This window comes from Lissotriton vulgaris, chromosome 8 (genome assembly GCF_964263255.1).
Source record: "Lissotriton vulgaris chromosome 8, aLisVul1.2, whole genome shotgun sequence".
Classification (NCBI taxonomy): domain Eukaryota; kingdom Metazoa; phylum Chordata; class Amphibia; order Caudata; family Salamandridae; genus Lissotriton; species Lissotriton vulgaris.
The window spans coordinates 282,383,921-282,396,707 of NC_141696.1; positions in this window are offsets into that span (position 1 = coordinate 282,383,921).

Below are 12,787 nucleotides of genomic sequence, written 5' to 3' on the forward strand. Positions count from 1 at the left end.
CCCGTGAGGGTCTCAAGGTGCTGGTGTGGGGGGGGGGGGGGGGGGGGAAAGGGAGCTGCTACTGTTCGAAGAGCCAGGTCTTGAGAAGTCCTCAAGACCTGGCTATTAGACCCAACTTTTAGTTGAGCATGATAGATGTATGCATGTGGACAAATGCAACTGAATATATGGGCAAGTCTTAGGGCATGATTTAAAAAGAAAATCCTATTTCCGAATTTTCTTTTTGAAAAAAAAAAAGAATACTGTTTGCTGCAAGGCTGCATCCTTCCAATGCACCCCTGCAGCAAATAGTAAATTGAATTGACAGGAACCACCGTGATAGTGGTTCTTGCCAATGCCTTTATATGACCTACAGGTAGGCTGTCATTTATAAGTCTGTTGGGCAGAGTAGTCTCGGCTTGGTGGATGGAAAGTCCTTCGCCAGGTCAAGGGAGAATACTCGGTCCACCAGCATATAAATGGGCCCTTTGTCTGATCTTTCCACTGTCAGACTCAACCAAACATACTCAAGGCCTAAGTATTTTGATCAGTGGTTCCGTTCTACAGCACCCCAGAAGCCAATATTTAAATCAGAACTTAAATAGGTAATAAGAGATTACTTTAAATTAAATGAGAAATTGGTAGGGCGCCTGGGAATTTTATGAGAAGTTTTTAACATGGCCATCCAGGAGTATGCATTACGAACCAATCAGGAGTTCTGAAAGCGAAATGCTCACACCTTCTGTAAATGAAAAATAGATTCCATAAGTTGAAGAGTCAGTATACTTCCATGGGGGGTCCTGTCTATACTACTAACTCTTAATGCAGTATTTCAGGGGTTAAAGGAGTTGGTGAAGTGGGAGGTAAATATGGTACAACCAGATCATACCGAGAGGGTGATGGTCTGGGGAAAAGAGTAGACAACCTAATACTATGGCTCTGGGCAGCCTGTGATATTTCCAAATATAGAAAAGAATAGGTTGGTTCAGGGGTACACAGTGCAGGAATTTGCCAGCATCTCTTCTAACCTGTATAAAACCCAAATGACTGAGGCCCTCGAAGACAATCACTCATATCTAAGCAAAATAGTTATATTCTAGATGGGTGACACACATCAACAACCACTGTTGATAGAAGAGATTAAAGCTGTTGTACACAGAATGCAGAGTGGTACAGCCACAGAACGAGTCAGCCTCTCTGCAGGATTGTAGAAAGATTACATAGACATATGCGCCTCACATTTACTAATGATGTACAAAGAAGCAAGAACAAAAGGGCTCTAAGCTGTACTCCAGCAAGCTATCCCCCCCCTCTATAAAGCATTACCCCTATGGACCATGTTGGCTAAGCAATACTGATAACAAAATTCTATTCTGGTTAACAGAGAAAAGAGTCCTCTTTCTACTGCCTGAGCAGGCCCTGCCTGTTCAATATGGCTTCGTACCTGTCCGCCAAACCCTAAACCATGCCCTAAGACATTAGAATCTTTCAACCATCTGTCTGATTAATACTATCTTTAGTTTTCAATGCAAAGGCATTCTCAAAAGCTCTGACTCCTTTTGACATTCATAGGTAAGGGAGATGGGTCAGACGTCTTTGAGAGAATGATTCAGACTTTCAATAATGGGCAAAAACTTTGGAAACTTTACCCTGAGTTACTTGCATTTGAAAAAGATATTCAGTTCTTTCTTGGATCAATTATTAGATCATTACATACACATCTCCTTAACACTTCACAATTCTTACTTCCTAACAGTGTGTGTAGACCTCTTAGATAGGGGTAGTTAACACAAAAAGTTTGAAACACCTAACGCTGCACAGTCATCGTGATGGCCTAAGTAAATCTGCTTCCCCGTAGGCCTTGTGAAATGTTTCTGTCTTCCCAGGACAGGAGGGTCATTGCAGCAGAGATCCTGCAGGGCATGAATTCTTTAGCACTTTCTGAAAGTCCCTACACCTATTGGACACAGTGTTCACGTTAAAAAAAAAACTACATTATTAACTAGGAAGAAGAGCACTGGATAAACTCTCATAAATCTATGTAACCCAGTGCCAAATAAGTAAACATTAGGTCAGTGAGGAACTATGTGATTATCTATGAAAACTATGGCTAAAGGGACAGGCTTAACTTATTGAAACTACATGCAAAGAGTGGTAATAGCACTAAACAACATTACAATACAGAAAATAAACAGATTATAGTACTGCTTCAATTCTATTCAAGAAATAGAAAAACGATTTAATGATTAAAATGACACAAAACAAGAAAGGTTGCAAGGCAGATCAAAAGTTATGAATTCTAAAGAAAAGACAAAATGTGCCCACAGCAAAGGGATACCTCAAAAGTCAATATTATGTTCTAATACTTTCCTTTTCAAAATCACCTCTAAGGGGTAGCATTACGTTTGTTTTCAGCACTGAAAAAAACTACAGTAGTACAGACAATGTTCTTAAAACACATCAGTTTTTCTCGGAGATGTCTTCCTGTTGAAAAACACAGGCTTGCACTTACAACAGCATATTTCTATATTTGCAAGGGTTGTTAAAAGCAGGTTTCACACTTTCAGCAGTTCTAGTGGTAAAAGCATGTGTTCTTCTGCCCTGGTGCACTAAATGCACTCAAACTGTGAGAAACCATTTTGGATGACTCAGGTCACAGAATTATCTACCCCTCTGCTTAATGGCTAAAACCAGAATCCATTTCCAACTTCACAGAACACTAAATATCGTCTTCTGATCGTTCCTAAGTTTACCAAATGTGTATGTGGTGGAATTGAGGGTCCACAGACACTGAAATCAGTGGGAGACAGACTCAATCTTTCTGTTCAGCAATGGTTTCAGCAACAGTCAGTCCAAAATGATGGCATGCTTCTTCTTTCATGATGCCCTTCTTATCCTTGATATCCCAGTGAACTTCAGGAGTCCAGCTACTCTGACCCTTTGGGATCAACCTACAGAGCTTCTGGTTCAAGAGAAAGCAGGATCTAAGTTGACAGTGTTTCCCCAGGCAAGCAACACATCTTCCACTCTTTTTCTTCTCTAAAATCCAGGCAATACTTTGAATTCCAAATGAAGGGAACACACAGGATGTGAGGGTAGGTAAGCAGTGGCTGATAGACAGTCCAAAATCTATCCATACTAAGTTCCACGTTATTGATCTATTGCTAAAACAATACCAAAAAGTCTATTCCATAAAGGCTATCCCAACTCTCCCAGGCAGCCTCATTGCTTTCCTATAAAATTAAATACCTCCATGTTTCTGGTTGGAGATGGCTGTTCTTGTTGCAAATTGTTTTTTTACCAATGTTGTATTAGAAACATGTGCCTTTAAACAAAAAACACTGTCCTAAGCCATCTACCTGGATCCTGGATAATTCCAATGGGGCGGCGACGCTAGTTCCTGAATCCTCCCGACCTACCCTCGGTTTACAGGAGGAGACACTGCTCCAATGGCAAATTCCAGGGGGAAGGGGGTTGAGATGGAGAGAGCATGTAGAGTCAAAGATGCTGTGGCTCGTCTACTCAACAGCAATACTGTAGCAGGCATGGTACCTAAAAACAAACAAATAATAAGAATTAACTCTATCTCTAAAGGTATCACCTCACGAAAGCTTTTCAAATTTCAAACAACCTTTAGTTTTGTTGTTGTTTTGTTTTCATTTAGATTGTCCGTAGAGGCTCCTTTATCAAAATTTTCGAAACCAGAGTGAGTATGATTTCAGCATCTAACCCACAAGCAAATTTAGACCGGGTTAGCTTCAACCAAGTTCTCTCAGGCAGAGCCCTGCCACCAGTATGTAAGTTGAACAAAAACACTGGTTACCTTTATTTACAGCACAATGTTGTGACTGAGCTCAGTGCATAGTAAAATTAAGTCTGTTAATGTGTCTCTCTTTTTCTTCTTGTTCTTTTTTCCATCCACGTGTGAGACTAATGCAGGACATTCTTTTCAGTGAGGTCAAAGCAGGAGGATCAAAAGAGCCACAAGACAGAGCCCTGGAAGCTGGGAAACAGGAAAGTGGCAGGCCAAGAAGCTAAGCGAAGAGGAGTGTGGACAGTCTTTAAATAAGATTTCTTTAGAATGTTCACAAAGGTTGCACTCTACTTGCTTATAGCAAGGAACAGGTGCAGGGGATTCATTTGATGAGGGCTGTCTTCCGAAAGGCTCAAGTTGAGGTGAGAGGCCATCCATACCAGTTGCTTGATGCTTATTCTGGTGGATTTTCCGGATGTTTCCATGGCGTCTGAAACCTGACCTTGCATTTGCATGATAAAAGTTTTGCAAACGCTATTAAGCGTTTTCAAACTAACCAGGGAACACCATAAATAAAACAAATGCCAATCGCACACACCACAGTAAAAAAGAGAGTATAGGTTTGGTGCCTTAGTTGACACTTTAAAAGTTCAAGTTGTAGCTGTCAGAAAGAACCCCAATGTCTTTTTGTTCCACTGTTCATTTAATATTCTTGATAGCCAGCCGACACATGTTTCATCGCGTTGGAATGCGATGATTCTGTTACTCCTCAGGGCTGAATGATTATGAAGGCGCACAGCTGGTCGCTAGGCCGGTGATAATTCCAACCCAGCCCCGCTCAAGACCAGGTGTACAGAAATTAAACGTATCACAGACTGTGCGTTTCTCCAGAATACTCAGTTTGTAAATCTTTCTTATGTAACATGCATGCGTAGTGTTTCAGTATTTGGCGGAGTCTTCAAGAAATTGGGTGATTTCCTAAACTCGTGAATACGTAAGAGATAAAGGATGTCTCGTGGGAAAGAAAAGAGAGTGGGTCTTCGGGTGCGAAGGTTCAAAACGTTGTTCTGCCCTGGTGCGGGGAGGATTTCCCGAGACGTGTTCTCCGATGCGGTTCTGGTAAGCCTTGTTCCGGGGAACACCAGCTGCAGCTAGCTATTACCAACAGCATGTAATATGGTCAAAATTAAGGGTACAAGATGTTAATTCATTCATAGGTGTTGGGAGGAATATGAGTCATGCCAGTATACTGTGATAGTCAAAAGAGGTGAGCTGTGGCAGGAATCCTGACAGTAGCCTCTCCGAAAGGCAGTCTTACAGGTCGTGGTTTGGTGTGATGGTGGGGATGGAATCGTCTCACCAGAACTGGGACATGTACCGAGGAGGCTAGTTCCCAGGAACGCTCTGAATGGTCATAACCTTTCCAATCCATAAGGTAATATGGTTTTCCCTGAGATTGTTTAGAGTCCAGGATACAGTTAACTTCATACTCCAATTGCAACAGGGCTGCAACGCTAGTTCCCGAATCTTCCTGAGACCTGCCCTCTGTTTATAGGAGGAGACACTGCTTCGGTGGCAAATTCCAGGGGGAAGAGGGTTGGGTTGGAAAGAGTGTGTAGAGTCAAAGATGCTGTGGCTCGCCTACTCAACAGCCACACTGTAGCAGTCATTCGCACCAGTCTGATGATTGGTACCCACAGATATGGTACCTATAAACAAACAAATATTAAGGCTTTAGAGTAGAATTAACTCTATCTCTTAAGGTATCACCTCATAAAAGCTTTTCAAATCTCAGCCAACCTTTAGTTTTGCTGTTGTGTTGTTTCCCTTTAGATTTGTCCATAGAGGCTCCTTTATCCGGGTTAGCTTCACCCAGGTTCTCTCTGGAAGAGTCCTGTGAACAGTATGTACAAATTGAACAAAAATACTGGTTAAGTTGCAGCACGATGTTGCAACTGAGCTCAGTGCGAAGTAAAATCAAGTCTGCTAATGCATCTCTCCTTTTCTTCTTCTTGTTTTTTCCATCCAGGTGTGAGACTAATGCAGAACGTTCTTTGCCGTGAGGTTGAAACAGGAGGATCAAGGAAGATGGCAAGACAGAGTCCTAGAAGTCAAGAAACAGGTACGTGGCAGCCAAAGAGGCTAATGGAAGAGCAGTGTGGATGGTCTTTAAATAAGACTGGTTTAGAACGTTCATAAAGGTCACATTCTAATTGTTTGTAACAAGGAACAGGTGTAGATCATTAACTTGAGGAGGATGCCTTCTAGCACAATCCACTTCATTAAATTTGAGGTGATTCTTTAGGATGGCTCATCATACCAGGGAACGTTGGCCGCATTCAGGCTGCCTCGTGCTAGACTTAGAAAAATGCTAACATCGGACTTCTGATTCGCCACTTTAAATAGATATGACCTGGATGAAAGCTATTTAGTGCGCTTTAATTTACTGTATACACAGCCTACGGTCAGTGTTAAGATAGGGCCGTATGTATCTCAGCCAATGCCAATAGGTTGAGGAACCTGACAGGGATGTCCTCTCTCCCCATTGCTGTTCGCATTCACCATCAAACCCCTGGCTGAATCTCTGCGTGGCACAATGGAAGACTGGGGCATCCCTCTAGGAGACGGCACCCATGCGGTAACCCCTATATGCAGAAGACCTGCTGATATACCTACGGGATGTCGGGCTGCCATGGGATGCAATAGAAAGAGTTTGCTGCTCTGTCAGGTTTACGTGTTAATTGGAGTAAGTCCTGCCTATACCCATTTAATGAGTCAACCCCAGACCCGGCATTGACCGTTAATGGCACGTTGATACACTGGCAGCCGACTGCATTTTGCTGTTTAGGAATACGAGTATATCAAAAATAACTGGATCTGCTGGAGGGAAACTACTCTCATGCAGTAGCGGCAAACAGATCGCAAATGTTATTTTGGCGCACGCTGCCCCTGACTACGATGGGTAGGATAGCACAGATAAAAATGGTAGTGCTTCCAAGACTATCGTATCACTTTACAAATTTACCTTTGTACATCAAATATTGGGTATGCCGCGACACCAGCGGACATTCACAACAGCAGAATTGAGGGCGTGGGACGAAGTGGAAATTCAGAATATGGGGGATTTATACCATGACGGGCAGCTGATGTCGTTCAATGCACTTGTGGATGTGTATGACCTGCTACAGGGCCAATTTCTACTCTATGCTGCGCTGGTGATGGCGATGCGGTCGATCTGGGGTGATCTAGCAGAGGAACCCAAAACACATTTACTAATACAATATCTCCACATATTGGGCACAGGCAGACACCTTACTAGATGGCTGGTGGAGTCATTATGCATACATGGGGCTACTACACTAACATCTCTGAAATGCTGCTGGGACGCAGATCTGCAGTGCCAAAGCACAGAGTGGGAATGGTTGACAATTCTAGAGGGTCCCACCTACATTCCAAGGACGCTAGATTCAGACTAATACAGTATTACATACCACAAAGGGCCTATATGACACCAGCCCAAATAAATAAAATCTATAACAGATGTGCAGTGCCCTAGATGCGGACTGGTTGATGGGAATCTCCTACACATGTTATGGTCCTGTACCTTACTTACCGCATATTGGGAGGTTATTACAACACACCTGGCGCAGTGCAGCAATTGCACGCTGGAGTGGTTGTGGGAGGTGTGCATATTGAGTTTTTATCAGAGGACCAAAGCCATAGGGTAACCAACTGCTTTATAGTTCTAGGCCTTATTGTGGAAAAATGCCTCATTACTAAGCGCTGTAAGTCCCCGGACTCCCCCCAAGTGAAGGCATGGTTTCATTCCATTGTGTGCTGGGTGCAAGCGGATAGTGTAGCACTCAAACGTGAAGACGCCACTGGCATACGCAAAATACCAATGGCAACAGCGTGGGATGCAATACTAACGGACCTTAGCAGCGCATGGCAGGCAAGTCTGGAAACACAAAACGCTCCCCAAGAGGCATATGAGGCGCAGGGCCAAAAGTATAACGCACAATAAAAATCGCCCCACCAGTAGGCGATAACCAATGGGAAGAGTGTGGACATGAGGCGTGACCCCCACCCCCCGACGGGGAACATCCTTTACAACGCAAATTTTACCACGCAGTGCCTTTACGATGCAACTTTTACAACGCAAACCATTACAACGCATTGCGCTGGGGGGCGCTCTAGGATAGGGAATAGGTTTAATGTACTAACCAACACCTTCCCTACTATCCACGGGGACTGGAGTTGGAATAGTAAATTAAACTATTCACTATCCAGCGCCCCAAAGCACTATGCGTTGTAAAGGCATGCGTTGTAAATACCGTGTTGTAAAGGCATGCTTGGTAAAAGCATGCGTTGTAACGTCATACATCCCCCCCGACATATATACAAAATATCACTTGTTAGGCAAAATCAGAAGATAACTTAATAGGAGTAAGCCGCGTGCAGAAGTGGAGTTGAGTACTGGGATGCCATGTGAACAATGCACTAGCACAGGATTCCGCAACCTAAATATCATAATGACAGAGATGAGACCCCCCACACACACCAAAGTTAACCCCAAAAGTTGGCATGTTGCCATGTTGATATCACACAAACAACTAGTGGAATGCGCTCTGACAGGATGTCACGCTGATATAGCAAATAACGCACATATTGCTTGCCATACAACTTAAATATGGTGTAAAGTCATTAATAATTTGGTATACTATGTAATCGAATGGATGATAGATGTACATCTCTGCCATTAACAATACTTGAAATGCACATAAAAATCTAATAAAGAAATAAAAAAAATAAAAAAAGATGAGGCTGCTTTCTAGAAGGTGCTTTAGAATGTTCACAAAGGCTGCATTCTAATTGCTTATAGCAAGGAACAGGTGCAGTGGATTAATTTGATGAGGGCTGTCTTTCGGAAGGTTCACATTGGGGTCATCTATGCTGGTTGCATTTTGCTTATTCCGGTGGATTTTCTGGATGTTTCCATGGCGCCTGAAACCTGACCTTGCATATGCATGACAAAACTTTTGTAAAAGATATTAAACCTCTTCAAACAAACAAGAAGAAAACAGATGCATCTAGCTATTACCAACAACATGTAATATGGTCAAAAGTCAGGGTACAAGAAGTTTGTTCATTAATAAGTGTTGGGAGGAATGATATGAGTCATGCTCGTATATTGTGACAGTTATGAGAGATGAGCTGTGGCAGGAATCCTCACAAACACAGGGCTAAAAGCCAAAAAATGCCATCTTTTAAAAGTTTCAGAAAAGGGGGTGGTGATGGACAGAGTATCTGAATTAAGCAGAACACTCCTACCCAGTCCAAAGATCAGGGCTTGATCCATCACCGTTTTTTAGCTCACTGCACCATCCCAGCTCAGAACCTGGCCACATGCAAATTAGTCTGTCCCTGGCCCAGTGCATCATGGGAACAGGGCAGACCAAACTACTAAGCCAATTCTTATACTGGGAAGGAAACAAGCTTCCGGGGACCGGTTTCTGGCATTTCAGCCGTCTTCGGCCCGGCTTGCCTGAATCCTGATGGTGCAGTGAGGAAGGGACTCACATCTGAGTATACCCTTTCACGCTTATGGTGGACAAAACGATTCAGAAAAGGGGGTGGTGATGGACAGAGTATCTGAATTAAGCAGAACACTCCTACCCAGTCCAAAGATCAGGGCTTGATCCATCACCGTTTTTTAGCTCACTGCACCATCCCAGCTCAGAACCTGGCCACATGCAAATTAGTCTGTCCCTGGCCCAGTGCATCATGCTTGAATCCTGGTGGTGCAGTGAGCATGGGACTCATGTCTGAGTATACCCTGCCACACCTGTAGTGGCCAAAAACGATACAGAAAGGGGGTGGTGATGAACAGAGTGTCTGAATTAAGCAGACTACTCTTCACCGGAAGCTTGTTTCCTTCCCAGTATAAGAATTGGCTTGGTAGTTTGGTCTGCCCTGTTCCCATGAGGCACTGGGTCAGACTAATTTGCATATAGCCAGGTTCTGAACTGGGGTGATGCAGTGAGCTAAATAACGGTGATGGATTCAGCCCTGATCTCTTGACTGGGTAAGAGTGGTCTGCTTAATTCAGACACTCTGTTCATCACCACCCCCTTTCTGTATCGTTTTTGGCCACTACAGGTGTGGCAGGGTATACTCAGACATGAGTCCCTTGCTCACTGCCCCACCAGGATTCAAGCAAGCCGGGCCGACGACGGCTGAAATGCCAGAAACCGGTCCCCAGAAGCTTGTCTCCTTTCCGGTGAAGAATTAGCTTGGTAGTTTGGTCTGCCCTGTTGCCATGAGACCCAGGGTCAGACTAATTTGCATATAGCCAGGCTCTGAACTGGGGTAATGCAGTGAGCTAAATAACGGTGATGGATTCAGCCCTGATCTCTTGACTGGGTAAGAGTGGTCTGCTTAATTCAGACACTCTGTTCATCACCACCCCCTTTCTGTATCGTTTTTGGCCACTACAGGTGTGGCAGGGTACCCTCATAGATTGTGGATCCACCTACCTACCTTGATGCCCAGGATTTGCTCATGAGGCAATAGACAACAAAGACCATGAGTATGTCCAAAGAAAATAAGTACAAAAAACCCTAAATGTGTCTTATATGTTGTGTGTGTTGTATGTCTTTTTCCTTTACAGGTTTATTTAACTGTTTGGGGCTCCAGGTGATTGCACCTGTCTGAGCCATTCCTATATGGTAACCAAACCTAATGGTTTTTTCTTTTTTTCAGGACATGTGATTACATGATCCAAAGAACCGCTGTAGGCACATTGTAGCCGTCTTTAAGAGTGTTATCACTTTTTAGAAAAATTAAGATAACCCCAATTTTTCTTAGAAAAACGTGAGTAGGGTTGGGAAGTTGTGCCCCGTCCTGAAGAAGGTACACCAGTACCGAAACATGTCGACGCACACCAGAGGTTTTGTCCCTAATTAAGACAAACAACCTCGTTCTTTTGCACACCTTTTAACAGCACCAGCCAGGGGTACGAAATAAAGTTTTTTTCACTTTACCCACTAGCCAGGTACTTTTTAAATTTCTCACCACACCTCCCACTCACATCAATCCCTTTTCACTTACACTCAACACACACCACACATAGTCCATCTCGTCAACGCTCCCGCGTAGTCGCAGGTCGCAGCGTGCCGCATCCCCTTAGCGGGGTGCGAAGACCCCGATGATGAAGCATGACACCAAGGGGCCTGTTGGTGTGTGAGGGGTATTTTACACAACACTGAGTGTCCCCCTTTGATACACACTGGTAGTAGGATTCTTCTTGTTTATTTATCAGTGCCCGTGGAGTAGGAATCCTACTTTGTACTCTACCTCCCTTCTTTGTTAATTATAGTCTCTAGGCAGCGCGCAGCTGCGGGAGTTTTTCCCTACAGACATACTATATCACACACATTGAAAGACATACACTTAGGTATAATAAAAGAAGCCAGCGGCCCCCTCATAATGGAAGATGAACATGGTCTCACGTTTGCAGAGGACGAAATTGACAAAATTGACAGCAACCTTTTTGAGGGCCTATGCCATCAGGACACAGGCCCACAAACAAATGATTGGAACGAATTGTTGAACCTCAGACGTAACCAAATAAAAGCAGCCTTACATGGGCTGTTTATGACCCAGTACCTCCGTAACAAAATGGCACCACCTGGCCTGATTGTGAAAAATGAACCACTAATTTTCCAGCATGATATGATTTTCAAGAAAGAGTGGTCATTAATCTCATGGCACTGCTCAAGAGACTGGTTAGTCCTTATAATTAAGACAGCTGCCAGGATTACACAGGAACTCAAAATTGAAATAAATAGAATTGAGGTCCAATTGAAAACATATATCTCACCGGAAGAGCTGAAAACCAGACTCGAGGAACTGAATCAACAGATGACCGACTTCGAGTTCAATCTGAAACAGAGCAAAACCAACAAACTGACTAAAGATGTGGCAAAGTTCACTCCCGAAAGTGCATATCCGTACACGAAAGCGGATTATGTCTCGAAAAACAGCTACAGTGACGCAGATAGCGACACTTCGGATACTGGCTCGTCAGGTTCAAATTCGAGCGGAAACAAAGGAAACAGACAACGCAGAGGAGGATGGAGACAGAGGCGTCAACAGTTCCCTAGACAAAGAGGATGGCGGGGATACCAACCACCAAACCATTTCCAACAATTTATGGGTCCACCACAATTCAACCCCTTCCAGTTCGGACCAATGTGGAACCAGGAATACAGTGATGGTTATTATGGACAACAACAACCCTATGGAGGGCAACAACAACCTTTTTTAGGGGCACGCCAGAACACACGCGGGAAGAACCGGAAAGGCAACAATGTGGCGTGGGAGGACCAGGAACAGCCCAATGCCCGAACAACTCGGAGCATGACGGGATCACTTCCCAATCAGCCATCAACCAGCAAGAGAGGGACTTAGTGGTGAACCTCACACCCATCACATTAACAGTGACGCAGAAGAATATCCTAAACAAAGGCTTGGGGTACGTACCCACTCAGAAACCGGACGTTTTCAAACTCAATGTGGAGCTACAAGACTTCTTCCGAAAACTAAAACTGCAGGCTTTTTTTAAAGATAAACCTATGCCAGAAGAGAAGACAGACACGGGTCTAAGGTTAAAATCAACCTTCACCCCACCCGACTCTAATATCCCCGTAGAAATTCTAACCTTTGAAAAGGCAGTGGTCACAGAGGTCAACAAGCTGAACACACAAGGGAGAAACGTCTTCTACAATACTAGTGGAGAGGAACAGAAAGCCCTTCGAGAACTGACGGCCAACAGCGAGCTCGTCATTAAACCAGCAGACAAAGGGGGAGCAATAGTGTTACAAACCCTTGAAACATACGACAAAGAGTGCCAACGTCTTTTGTCTGATGAACGGAACTATAGAGAGTTGGAGAGTGACCCAACAGAAAGACTTCGAACACGGATCGGCGGTATGGTGGAGGAAGGCCTAGCCCATGACTGGCTCAGCAAAAAGGAAGCGGATTTCTTACAAC